The sequence below is a fragment of the Lolium rigidum genome, chromosome 3 (assembly GCF_022539505.1).
Source record: "Lolium rigidum isolate FL_2022 chromosome 3, APGP_CSIRO_Lrig_0.1, whole genome shotgun sequence".
NCBI classification, from domain to species: Eukaryota; Viridiplantae; Streptophyta; class Magnoliopsida; order Poales; family Poaceae; genus Lolium; species Lolium rigidum.
Window position 1 is genome coordinate 106,712,994 of NC_061510.1, and position 13,469 is coordinate 106,726,462.

A 13,469-nucleotide genomic window follows, 5' to 3' on the forward strand; every position below is an offset into this window, starting at 1 on the left:
CATACCTCTAGTTTCCATGTTATCTTAGCTACTGCAGTGCATATTTCTAGTAACCATAAGTTTGGCTTAGTTTGTATATATGGTGATCCGTATCATCGCCAAACTAGGAGTATTTGGGAGGAAGTAGCTGCTTTTGCTAATGACAATGCTAGTTTTCCCTTGCTCTGTATAGGAGACATGAATGACTTGTTGTATGATATGGACAAGTATTCCACTACTAATATAAATCGTACTCGTATGTATGCTTTCCGTTCCTTTGTGAAGAATTGTGGGTTGTTCGATCTTGGTTTCAGTGGCCCGGCTTATACTTGGACTAATAAACGTTTCTCTTCAAATCCTACATATGAGAGGTTTGATAGATGTCTAGTCAATACTGAATGGTGTAATCTTTACCCTGTCTCCAATGTTTATAATATGCCTCTCATTCATAGTATAAGTGATCATGCAGCTATCTTACTTTCTACATAAGGGCTGGTTAGGAAATTTAAAAAAACCTTCAAATTTGAAAACTGGTGGCTCAAAGAGCATGATTTTCATAACTATGCCAAGTCTGTTTGGATAACCACCAAAAATAAAGCTTTTTCAAATCGTACTAACCAGCTTGCAGGTCAACTAAAAATTTGGTGTAAAAAGAAGAAACCCTTGCAGCAGCAAATAAACAATCTTGAAGATCAAATAAAACAAATCCAGTTGCAGCCGCTTCACTCTCAGGATCATAACAAAGAGGCGCATCTAGTGGAAAAGTATGAGCAAGCAATGACAACGTTAACAGATTCATATATGCAGCGAGCAAAAAAGAATTGGATCAAGGATGGAGATAGAAACACAAGTTTCTTTCATCGTGCCATTGTCAAGAGGAAAAAGAGAAATACTATTCTCTCTGTGAGAGATGAAAATAATGTGCTGCATTACATGCCTGACAAAATTAGCAATACCTTTGTTAACTATTTTCGATCCATTTTTTCTTCTACACAAACTAATTTTGGCAGGCCTTATTTGAACACACAACTTCCGGAGAATGCAGGTGACTATACTTACTCTATACCAGATGAAAATGAAGTGTTATAAACACTAAAGGAAATGAAGAGGAATGCATCTCCAGGACCAGATGGTTTTAATGTGGAATTCTATATTGCTACCTGGGATTGGATAGGCACGGATGTTGTGCAACTTGTCAGGCAGTTCTTCATGACAGGTATTATGCCAAATCATATCAACGATGCTCATATTGCTTTAATTCCCAAAAAACTTGTTCCTTTAATTCCGGCGGATTATAGACCAATTAGTCTGTGCAATGTCATTTATAAAATCATTGCTAAATGTATTGCCAATAGATTAAAACCCCATTTGCCAGACTACATCCACCCTTCTCAACAAGCTTTCATCGAAGGAAGACGTATAAATAATAATATTATCATTGCTCAAGAAATAACCCACTCTTTTGCTTTAAACTCCTGGAAACATAGTGCTTTCATGCTTAAGATTGATTTAGCCAAAGCTTTTGATCGAGTAGAGTGGAATTTTATTGTTCAGGCTCTTGCACGAAAAGGGTTGCATGGTCATTTCATCAACCTCATCCATGCATGTATTTCCTCTTCGACTTTCTCTGTCATCATTAATGGCCAACCGTTTGCGAGGTTCCGAGGAAACAGAGGTATCCGACAAGGATGTCCTCTGTCTCCTTACCTTTTTGTTTTGGCCATAAATGAATTGTCACTAGCTCTGCAAGAAGCCATGTCCACTAACATATTTGCAGGCATCAAGCTAGGACCAGACTGTCCTCCGATCCACTCTCTACTTTTTGCAGATGATCTCTTAGTGTGTGGACAAGCCACAGAGCAAGAGGCGAACAGAATGAAGCAAATCATTCAAGTTTTTTGTGGCAGATCTGGGCAAACTCCAAACTGGACCAAGTCTGGTATCATCTTTAGTAAGCATGTGTGCTCAACCATGATTAACTTGATAAAACAAATTTTCCCTGTTCCTGATATTGACAATAATTTTATTCACCTTGGACACCCGCTGATTATTCCTGGAAAAGATAGATCAGCTGCCTATAACTTTGTGATTGAAAAATTCAGATCTAAACTTTCTACTTATAAAGCTGATCAACTCTCTCATGCGGCTAGACTTGAGCTAATAAAATCAGTTTTTTCCTCCATCCCTATTTATTACATGTCCAACATTTTGTTAACTAAATTTTTTATTGCAAAACTTACTGCTATCATTAGGACTTTCTGGTGGACAGGTATAAGGGAAGATTCAAACTCAAAAAACTTGTGTCTTCGAGCATGGAAAGACATTTGTGCTCCAAAAAAAGAGGGTGGTCTAGGTATAAGAAACTTGCAAGCGGTAAATCAAGGTCTAATCCTTATGGCGGCTTGGAGAATTGCTGACCAACCTAACAGTTTTCTTCATGCAACTTTAAAATCCAAGTACTTTCCCGAGTCTTCGATTTGGCGCCCAAATTTGAATGCTCCAAAATCTGCTTTTTGGGCCTCGATACTAAAGATTCTCCCTATTCTTAAGACCCATTCATTCTACCAAATTTCAGTGGGCCACCTTTCTGTCTGGAGTACACCATGGTGTGAGGGATGGACTCATGTTTATGAATCTTTGATCATTCAACCTGACAATTCTTCTTATCCAGCCCAAGTAAAAGACCTCTGGATACCAGAACAACAAGCTTGGAATTCCCAATTAATTGATCAACTTTTTCAAAATCCTCTTGCTGATAATATTAAAAGAACTCCCATTATTTGCTCTCAAGAAAATGATATCCTTTGTTGGAAACTAACACCTTCAGGTAAATGTAACTCCAAAAGTGCCTACAGGGCTTGTCTAGATGTTTTGCAGGAGCAAGGAGAACCGAGACCAAGGCAAGTTGCTCCTACAACCATTCAGCTCCTAAATCAAATTTGGAAGAACAAGAAGGTAACTCCGAGAGTGCAGACATTTGGTTGGCGTCTCATAAGGAAAGCAATGCCAACGGGTGCTCGAGCCGGTAAGTACAGCAAACACATTTCTAAATTTTTCTGTAGATGCGGGTTACAAGAAGATGATATACACTTGTTTTTTCTCTGTGCTTTCGCAAAAGCTGCTTGGTTTAGCCATCCATGGTATTTAAAAATTGATCAAATTGTAGCAAACCATAACAATATAGCTCAGATTCTTCTACATATTTTGAGTATGGCTCACCCTTATGCTTCTCTTGAGAATATCCTCACGTTTATGTGGTGTCTTTGGAAGGCGTGAAACGATTGCCTATTTAACAGGAAAGACACTAATCCCAAACTAATATTTCACAAAGCAAATGCTATTCACAACAATATGGAGCTTCTAGATGTTTTACAGGGATTGAAAAACAGGAACAATTCTCAAAGAAATAAACAAGATGGCAAGAGCAAAGACATTTGGCAAGCCAAGTACAAACACAAAATGACTCTCAGGTACAGCCAACCTTTCCTAGTCAGGGGGAAACAATCAAATCTGATTTCCTGATCCAAGGTAATAAGATCTTCTCTGATGCTGCCTGGAAGACTAAAAAAGATCCAGGTTCCCAAGGAAGAATTTTTACAGGTATCGGAGTTTATTGCCAAATCAATCAGAACAATAGCAATGCAACAGTCCTAATCCAAGCTTCAACAGCTACTGCTCCTTCACCACTACATGCGGAAGCTTATGCTCTTCGGCTCGCAGCTCAATTGGCGAAGTCGCTTCATATCCAGCAGGTCACTTTTCTCACGGACAATATCACTCTTGCCAGAGCTGCAGCAGCTCAAACAATTTCAGATGCCCAGGTGCCTTGGGAGCTCAGGGAACAGATAGCGCAATACAAAAGAGCTTCAAGAAGCATACACCAAAGCATATTCCATATTAGCAGGGAGATAAATGGTGTAGCCCATAATTGTGCACAACAGGCAATTACACAGTCTCAATCATTGCCTATCTTTAGTTGTACAAATTCAGCTCATACCATATGAATTTGTCCCTTTGTTGTAGCTTTTCAAAACCTTGAACTACAAGGGATTACACTCCATGTTGTTAACTGCTTGTAATCTGAATATGAGCTGAATGAAAATTTGGCGCCTCCGACGCCACCCTTTGTTCAAAAAAAAAAAGATGAACTAGTAGATTGTTCACTTTCTAGAATCATAGAATTCCATTTTTTACTTCCATGATTGTAATGATGTATATGTTATTAATACACATCTGTTTAGTATGTATTTATGCAACTTCGCTTAGCTCACTCTTAATAACTACATATGGAGTTCCATTCTGAATTTATTTATTATTAAACTAATTAAGTTAGTTTCTACCTATTGCAAGAAAATTATTCAGATAATCTTAAGTTTTCTTACGTTAAAATTATTATAGAATAAATAAATAGTTTCCGTAGCATGTACACATAAGAGAGACCCGTACAGCAAATACTAAAATGGGTATATTTGTAAAACTCGCAAAAATAGCATTTGCCCACATAGTAAAATAGCTTTGTACACGAGCGGATTAAATATAAACCTATGAAATCCGTAGCAGAAATAAAAACAAAGATAAGCCAATATAGCAAATGTTGATCCTTTGAATCGGGTCTTTTTGCAAAGCTTGTAAAAAAATTAGCATGTGCACACGTAATTTGTAGTTTCTCTTGATATTTTAATACAATTATTGTAAATATTTGGCGAAGCCAATTATAAAAGTCAAAAGTTAGTAGGATCGGAGCTCAAGTTCCTAAAAAATGTTTTCATTTTCATCCTCAGAACTAAACTTATTCTATCTTTCATGTTTTTTGTATTTGTAAAAAATCAGTTAAAATTGATTTGATGTTGTGGAGTTGGTGATATATACATGTTATTTCTACATCTTGAAATATTTTTTTAAATACTCTCATGAAAGACAACGGTGGTCGAATGCAACACATCCTGAAATTACGTCTTTTATATCCCTTTTTTTGAAATATTAACACGACGGAGCTAGTTATAGAGGCTCGGGCGGTGCCCTAGTATGTCTACCCAGTTGAAGTGGGGAAGTCTATTCGAGACTAAGAAAGATATGAGGGCTAGATGCAGGACAACCCGCAGTTCCCTTTTACTTTTGTCGATGCACCATGGGTGCCCGCATATGTAATTAAGTGGGCTTGATTTTGCGGGTACGCAAACTTCCTCCTCCGTTTGCACCCCGAATCATACCAAGTGGTCTCTTATATATATAGAAATTATCAGTTAACCATGCCCAAGTTCTTAGCTCAAGTAGAATTTATTAGAATTACATAAAACTGCATCCTAGCCTTCCCTCATGGAGAGACCGAGGCACACAAATTGACAGTTGGTTGGCCAAGTAGTCTGTGCAAAACCCAGCCACCTCCTCGGATGTATAACCTTCGAGAATGTTGGCCTCAGGTTGATACTGGTTACGACAATAGTGCTTCAGTATTCGCATGTACCATTCGAAAGGGTACATGTTGTGGAGAAACACAGGACCAATATAATGTATCTCATACACAATATGTATATGAGATGGACCATGATATCAGAGATAGAAGAGGGGAAAAAACATGTCTAGCTGGCACATGAACTTTACAAGACCACCGAAACGCTTCTCTCTTTATTATTAAGTATAGATTTAGATATAGAAAAAGACAAGGATGGATTTTATAGAAACATATGAGAGGAAACAACTGTATAGTTTTATTTGCAAATAAATTTTATTTTTGTCAAACATAATTTTTATGATGTATGCATGATAGTGATGATTTTTGGAACAACGCGAAAAAACGAGTAGCGGACGTTTGAAATGCCCATCACTGGTACACATTACCAGTGGTTGTATACTAGTGACGTCAGCCTTTAACGCCAGCAGTGTGGACAACACATCCGTCACTGGTAAGCCTTTCTCCGGTAATCTACCTTGTATCATCATCTGACTTAACTCACCTAGTTTGCTTAGTTACATTTAGATTTCCGCAAAGCCTTAAATTGCAAAAGAATTTAAAGAAAACTATTAGAACCTATTGACCCCATCTAGGTTACATTCTCTATCCTTTCGCCTGCTACAACTCTAATGTTCTAACGGGTAAGTAACGGGTAAGTAACGAGTTGTAACCAACCAAGAATTTAGCTAATAACTATAAATCGCATAGCATGTGCAATCATGCATGTTTTTTAATTCTACCCGATCTAATCATCGGATGGTTTACTTACTACTACTGGTAAAATTGGACAGTGTATATTTGCATATCTTCAGAGCAACTTCAGAGCGCCATTCTTTCGCTTCACCATATAACTGCTGTTGAAGGTCAGTGCTCATGTGCCTAACGCCAGGAACTGCTGTTGAAGGTAAAGCCGTGGTTTAGCAAGTGGAAACAACAACATCAAGTGTGAAACGAAAAAATGGTGTTCTGAAGTTTCGTCTGAAGATATGCAAATCTACACTGTCCAATTTTACCTTCCCTTCTAAATGGTTTTAGCAAGTGGAGTTCCATCTATATGTCACAGCAATATACTTCGCTAGAATAGGTGTAGGTATAATAAACTCCAAGAAGTTAATTGGATAATTGCAATGGCTGTAGCGGCTCAAATTATTTGGATTGAAAATCTTTCTGCTACATAGAGTCCAAGTAGACTGAACAATGAAATCTTCCAGCTAATATTTATTCCATGATTTACAGGGTACAACTAATTTATCGCTGGGTTTTATGTTGATGCATCGATTCTATCCTATTTTGCTGCCTCGCTGATAAGTACCATGGCATCATTGGATGGTGTTAGAGATATATTCCGTGTACGTATAAACGGATAGTCTAGGATAGAGATAAGACTCTCGTGTCTTGCCTTGCACTCCAAGATGATCCATGTACGCCTATATATACTCGCTCATGAGGCTCAATAATACATCAAATATATTCCCTCAATCTCTCTCCCTCTCTATCGTTCTACATGGTATCATAGCGGCGCCGATCCTAACCTAGCCACCGCCTAAGCTTCCGCGCCGCGCCGCCCCCAGGGAGGTCGATCTCCATGATCTACTCCGGGGGCCCCGCAACCCGTACGAGGGTTCGTCCGCCGATCCGTTGATCCGCTGCCCTCTAGTCTTTTTTTCGATCTTTAGATCGGTTTCTTTGTCCGCCGGTCGCTCGACCGGCATTTTCTTTTTCGGTTTTGCCGATCATAGATCGGATTGAGTCACCCACCGCCGCTGTCATCACGCGCCTCTACTCCAACCTCGGCGTCGACTTCGCACTGGCTCTCCTCCATCATCCGCCCTACACAGGCCACCGCGGTCGACTCGCTGGCTGGCTGCAGCGCCTGCCTTGGTAGGCTGCCGCGACCGGCTCGCCCACGTCGTCTCCGCCTCGGCCGGCCCGCCTCCATCTACCGTGGGGCACGCCTGCATGCGATGCACATGGGATGCCGTTTGCGTCGCTGCCGGCCGCCTTCGCCTGCACGGTCTCCATCGCCGGTGCTTCTTCGATGTCATCGCCCGGGACATCACCGACAACGTCGCTAATGACTCCGATCTGTGGCACGTCGTCCACGCCATGGAACGTGTAGCGCTGCCGTCGGTCTGATCAACCGACCCCGCGCACGTCTCCACCAGGCACGTTACCGAGCACGCGCCTACCTCCGATTGAGCATCGGGCTGCCGCTGCATCGCCCTTTCGGGCCGCAGCGCCGCTGATGTCTACGCACGCTTCTATTCCTGTAGACAGTGTTGGGCCTCCAAGAGCAGAGGTTTGTAGAACAGCAGCAAGTTTCCCTTAAGTGGATCACCCAAGGTTTATCGAACTCAGGGAGGTAGAGGTCAGAGATATCCCTCTCAAGCAACCCCGCAATTAAGATACAAGAAGTCTCTTGTGTCCCCAACACACCTAATACACTTGTCAGATGTATAGGTGCACTAGTTCGGCGAAGAGATAGTGAAATACAAGTAATATGGATGATTATAGGTAGTAATTGCAATCTGAAATAAAAATGGCAGCAAGCAAACATGTAGCAGAACTTATTGGAAACGGTGTTTCAATACTTAGAAACAAGGCCTAGGGATCATACTTTCACTAGTGGACACTCTCAACAATAATCACATAACTGAATAAATAAATGCTACTCTCTAACACTCTATTGTTGCATAACAAACACCATTCATTGTGTAGGGCTACAATAGCACCCTCAAGCCGGAGTAAACAAGCTCCACAACGTTCGGAGTTCATATTAAAGTAACCTCTAGAGTGCATAATAGACCGTTGCAATTTAGACCGAGTACTAACATAGCATACACACTGTCAACATTAGTTATGAAAGGGGGAATAGATCACATCAATACTATCATAGTAATAGTTAACTTCATAATCTACAAGAGATTACAATCATAACCTACGCCAAGTACTATATGATGCACACACTGTCACCTTTACATCATGGAGGAGGAATAGACTACTTTAATAACATCACTAGAGTAGCACATAGATTAATAGTGATACAAAGCTCATGATCACATAAAGATCACACCATGGGAGAGAGAGAGAGATGAACCACATAGCTACCGGTAGAGCCCTCAGCCTCGGGGGAGAACTACTCCCTCCTCATCATAGGAGACAGCAACGGCGATGAAGATGGCGGTGATGTCTATGGAGATGACTCCGGGAGCAATTCCCCGTCCCGGCGGCGTGCCGGAACAGAGACTTCTATCCCCAAAACAGAGTTTCGCGATGGCGGCGGCGCCCCTGGAGTCTTTCTGGAGTATGATGGATTGATGTAGGGTTTTCGCGTCGCGAGGAATATATAGGCGAAAGGGCAGCGCGAGGGGGTGCCTGGGGGGCCCACCCCATAGCTGGGCGCGCCCCTCCTCTTGGCCGCGCCGCCAGGTGGTGTGGGCCCCCCTTGGCCCCTCTCCGTCTCTCTTTCGGTGTTCTGGGTCCGTCTCGGTAAAATAGGAGGTTTGGCTTTTGTTTCGTCGAATTCCGAGAATATTGCCCGAACAGCTTTTCTGGAACCAAAAACAGCATAAAACAGGAACTGGCACTTCGGCATCTTGTTAATAGGTTAGTCCCGGAAAATGCATGAAAACATTATAAAGTGTGAGCAAAACATGTAGGTATTGTCATAAAACTAGCATGGAACATCAGAAATTATAGATACGTTGGAGACGTATCAAGCATCCCCAAGCTTAGTTCCTACTCGCCCTCGAGTAGGTAAACGATAACAAGGATAATTTCTTAAGTGACATGCTACTAACATGATCTTGATCAATACTATTGTAAAGCATATGAAATGAATGAAGTGATTCAAAGCAATGGTAAAGATAATGACTAAACAACTAAATCATATAGCAAAGACTTTTCATGAATAGTACTTTCAAGACAAGCATCAATAAGTCTTGCATAAGAGTTAACTCATAAAGCAATAGATTCTTAATAGAAGGTTTTGAAGCAACACAAAGGATGATTAAGTTTCAGCAATTGCTTTCAACTTGTAACATGTATATCTCATGGATAATTGTCAACATAAAGCAATATAACAAGTGCAATAAGTAAACATGCAATAATCAATGCACATAGTCGACACAAGTGTTTGCTTCTAAGATAGAAAGAAGTAGGTAAACTGACTCAACATAAAGTAAAAGAAAGGCCATTCGCAGAGGGAAGCAGGGATTACTCATGTGCTAGAGCTTTTATTTTGCAAACATGGAAACAATTGTGTCAACAGTAGTAACAATTCATATGTGTTATGCATAAAACCTCCTATAAGTTGCAAGCCTCATGCATCGAATACCAATAGTGCCCGCACCTTGTCCTAATTAGCTCGGATTTTCATGGATTATCATTGCATTACATATGTTTCAACCAAGTGTCACAAAGGGGTACCTCTATGCCACTCGTACAAAGGTCCAAGGAGATAGATCGCATTTGATTTCTCAGCTTTGATAGATCTCAACTTAAGGACATCCATACCGGGACAACATAGAAAACAGATAATGGACTCCTCTTTTTAATGCTTAAGCATTCAACAACAGATAATATTCTCATAAGAGATTGAGGATTAATGTCCAAACTGAAACTTCCACCATGATACATGGCTTTGGTTGGCGGCCCAATGTTCTTCTCTAACAATATGCATACTCAAACCATTTAATCATGATAAATCACCCTTACTTCAGACAAGACGAACATGATAGCAACTCACATGATATTCAACAAAGGTGTAAAAAGTTGATGGCATCCCCAGAAACATGGTTACCGCTCAACAAGCAACTTATAAGAAATAAGATACATAAGCAACATATTCAATACCACAATAGTTTTTAAGCTATTTTCCCATGAGCTATGTATTGCAAAGACAAGGAATGAAATTTTAAAGGTAGCACGTGATGGCGTGTACAGCACACGTCCGTTGGGAACCCCAAGAGGAAGGTATGATGCGCACAGTAGCAAGTTTTCCCTCAGAAAGAAACCAAGGTTTATCGAACCAGGAGGAGCCAAGAAGCACGTTGAAGGTTGATGGCGGCGGGATGTAGTGCGGCGCAACACCAGAGATTCCGGCGCCAACGTGGAACCAGGAGGAGCCAAGAAGCACGTTGAAGGTTGATGGCGGCGGGATGTAGTGCGGCGCAACACCAGGGATTCCGTCGCCAACGTGGAACCTGCACAACACAACCAAAGTACTTTGCCCCAACGAAACAGTGAGGTTGTCAATCTCACCGGCTTGCCTGTAACAAAGGATTAGATGTATAGTGTGGATGATGATTGTTTGCAAAGAACAGTAAAGAACAATAGCAGCAGATTTGTATTTCGAGATGTAAAGAATGGACCGGGGTCCACAGTTCACTAGAGGTGTCTCTCCCATAAGATAGCATGTTGGGTGAACAAATTACGGTCGGGCAATTGACAAATAGAGAGGGCATAAAAATGCACATACATGACATGATGAATATTGTGAGATTTAATTGGGCATTACGACAAAGTACATAGACCGCTATCCAGCGTGCATCTATGCCTAAAAAGTCCACCTTTAGGTTATCATCCGAACCCCTTCCAGTATTAAGTTGCAAAACAACAGACAATTGCATTAAGTATGGTGTGTAATGTAATCAATAACTACATCCTCGGACATAGCATCAATGTTTTATCCCTAGTGGCAACAGCACATCCACAACCTTAGAACTTTTCGTCACCTGTCCCGGATTTAATGGAGGCATGAACCCACTATCGAGCATAAATACTCCCTCTTGGAGTTAAGAGCAAAAACTTGGCCGGAGCCTCTACTAATAACGGAGAGCATGCAAGATCATAAACAACACATAGGTAATAGATTGATAATCAACATAACATAGTATTCTCTATCCATCGGATCCCGACAAACACAACATATAGAATTACGGATAGATGATCTTGATCATGTTAGGCAGCTCACAAGATCCGACAATGAAGCACATGAGGAGAAGACAACCATCTAGCTACTGCTATGGACCCATAGTCCAGGGGTGAACTACTCACTCATCACTCCGGAGGCGACCATGGCGGTGAAGAGTCCTCCGGGAGATGATTCCCCTCTCCGGCAGGGTGCCGGAGGTGATCTCCAGAATCCCCGAGATGGGATTGGCGGCGGCGGCGTCTCGATGGGTTTTCCGTATCGTGGCTCTCGGCATCGGGGGTTTCGCGATGAAGGCTTTAAGTAGGCGGAAGGGCAACGCGGGGGGCCACACGAGGGCCCCACACACCGGGCCGGCGCGGCCAAGGGCCAGGCCGCGCCGCCCTATGGTGTCGGTGCCTCGTGGCCCCACTTCCTTTCCCCCTCGGTCTTCTGGAAGCTTCGTGCAAAAATAGGACCCTGGGCGTTGATTTCGTCCAATTCCGAGAATATTTCTTTACTAGGATTTCTGAAACCAAAAACAGCAGAAAACAGCAATCGGCTCTTCGGCATCTCGTTAATAGGTTAGTGCCGGAAAATGCATAAATACGACATATAATGTGTATAAAACATGTAGATATCATCAATAATGTGGCATGGAACATAAGAAATTATCGATACGTCGGAGACGTATCAGCACGCAAGCAATTTACTTTGGAATGGCAGAAAAATACCACATAATAGGTAGTTATGGTGGACACAAATGGCATGAGTTTTGGCTCAAGGTTTTTGGATGCACGAGAAGCATTTCCTCTCAGTACAAGGCTTTGTCTAGCAAGGTTGTTTGAAGCAAACACAAGTATGGACCGGTACAGCAAAACTTACATAAGAACATATTGCAAGCATTATAAGACTCTACACTGTCTCCTTGTTGCTCAAACACTTTTACTAGAAAATATCTAGACTGTAGAGAGATTAATCATGCAATCCAAATTTCCACAAGCTCTACGGTAGTTCTCCACTAATAGGTTTAAACTACATGATGCAAAAGCTTAAACATGATCTACTTGAGAGCTCAAAACAATTGCCAAGTATCAAATTATTCAAGACAATATACCATCTACCACATGAAGCATTTTCTGTTTCCACCCAAATAGCAATAAATGCTGCGGCTTTCAGCTTCCGCCATGAACATGAATTAAGAACACAAGTGTTCATATGAAAAAGTGGAGCGTGTCTCTCTCCCAAACAAATATGGAATGATGGTGCCCACTTTATTGAAAATAAAATACACAACGGAAAATAAAGACGCTCCAAGAATAACACATATATAGTATATGAAGCAATAAAAATATAGTGAACAGAAACAGGACCTGATGTTTTTATTGATGAAGAAGGGGATGCCTTAGGCATCCCCAAGCTTTGACGCTTGTACTTCTTGAATATATCTTGGGGTGACATGGGCATCCCCAAGCTTGAGCTTTTGTCCATTCTTCATCTCATCTCATCATTCTTCTTTCCTACACTTGAAAACTTCCTTCATACAAAACTCATCACAAATCTCATTAGCAGCGTTAGTGCAATGATAATATTAATCAAATCTACAAAGTTCAGTATGACATATGAAAAGCATTTTAATAAGCATTAGCTACTGTAGCACAACTTCAATAAGGTTCTTTGATCAAGAGAACTCAAAAAGGTGGGCAAAAGATGCAAATGCAAAAAAGTGCAAGAATCTGTCAAAACAGAACAGTTCGTAAAAATTGATTTTTGAAAAATAGTTACGCTGCGTAACTCGAAAAGCTCTGAACTAATGAAAGTTATATAAATACCTGGGGAAGATGCTCGTAAATTGGCAGCTCAAACTTACGTACTGGTGATTTTTTGCGATTTTTCTCGTGACGAACCAGAAACAGTAAACAAGATTGCAAATCTCCCAAATACCACTTTCTTACCATTAGAGGCAATTCTTGGCACAAAAACAAAACAAACATGATAAGAAGAGGTTTCTACAGTAGTAACAACTTCCAAGACACAACAAAACAGTAGCAAAATAAAAACATGGGTTATCTCCCAAGAAGTGCTTTCTTTATAGCCATTAAGATGGGCTCAGTAATTTTAATGATG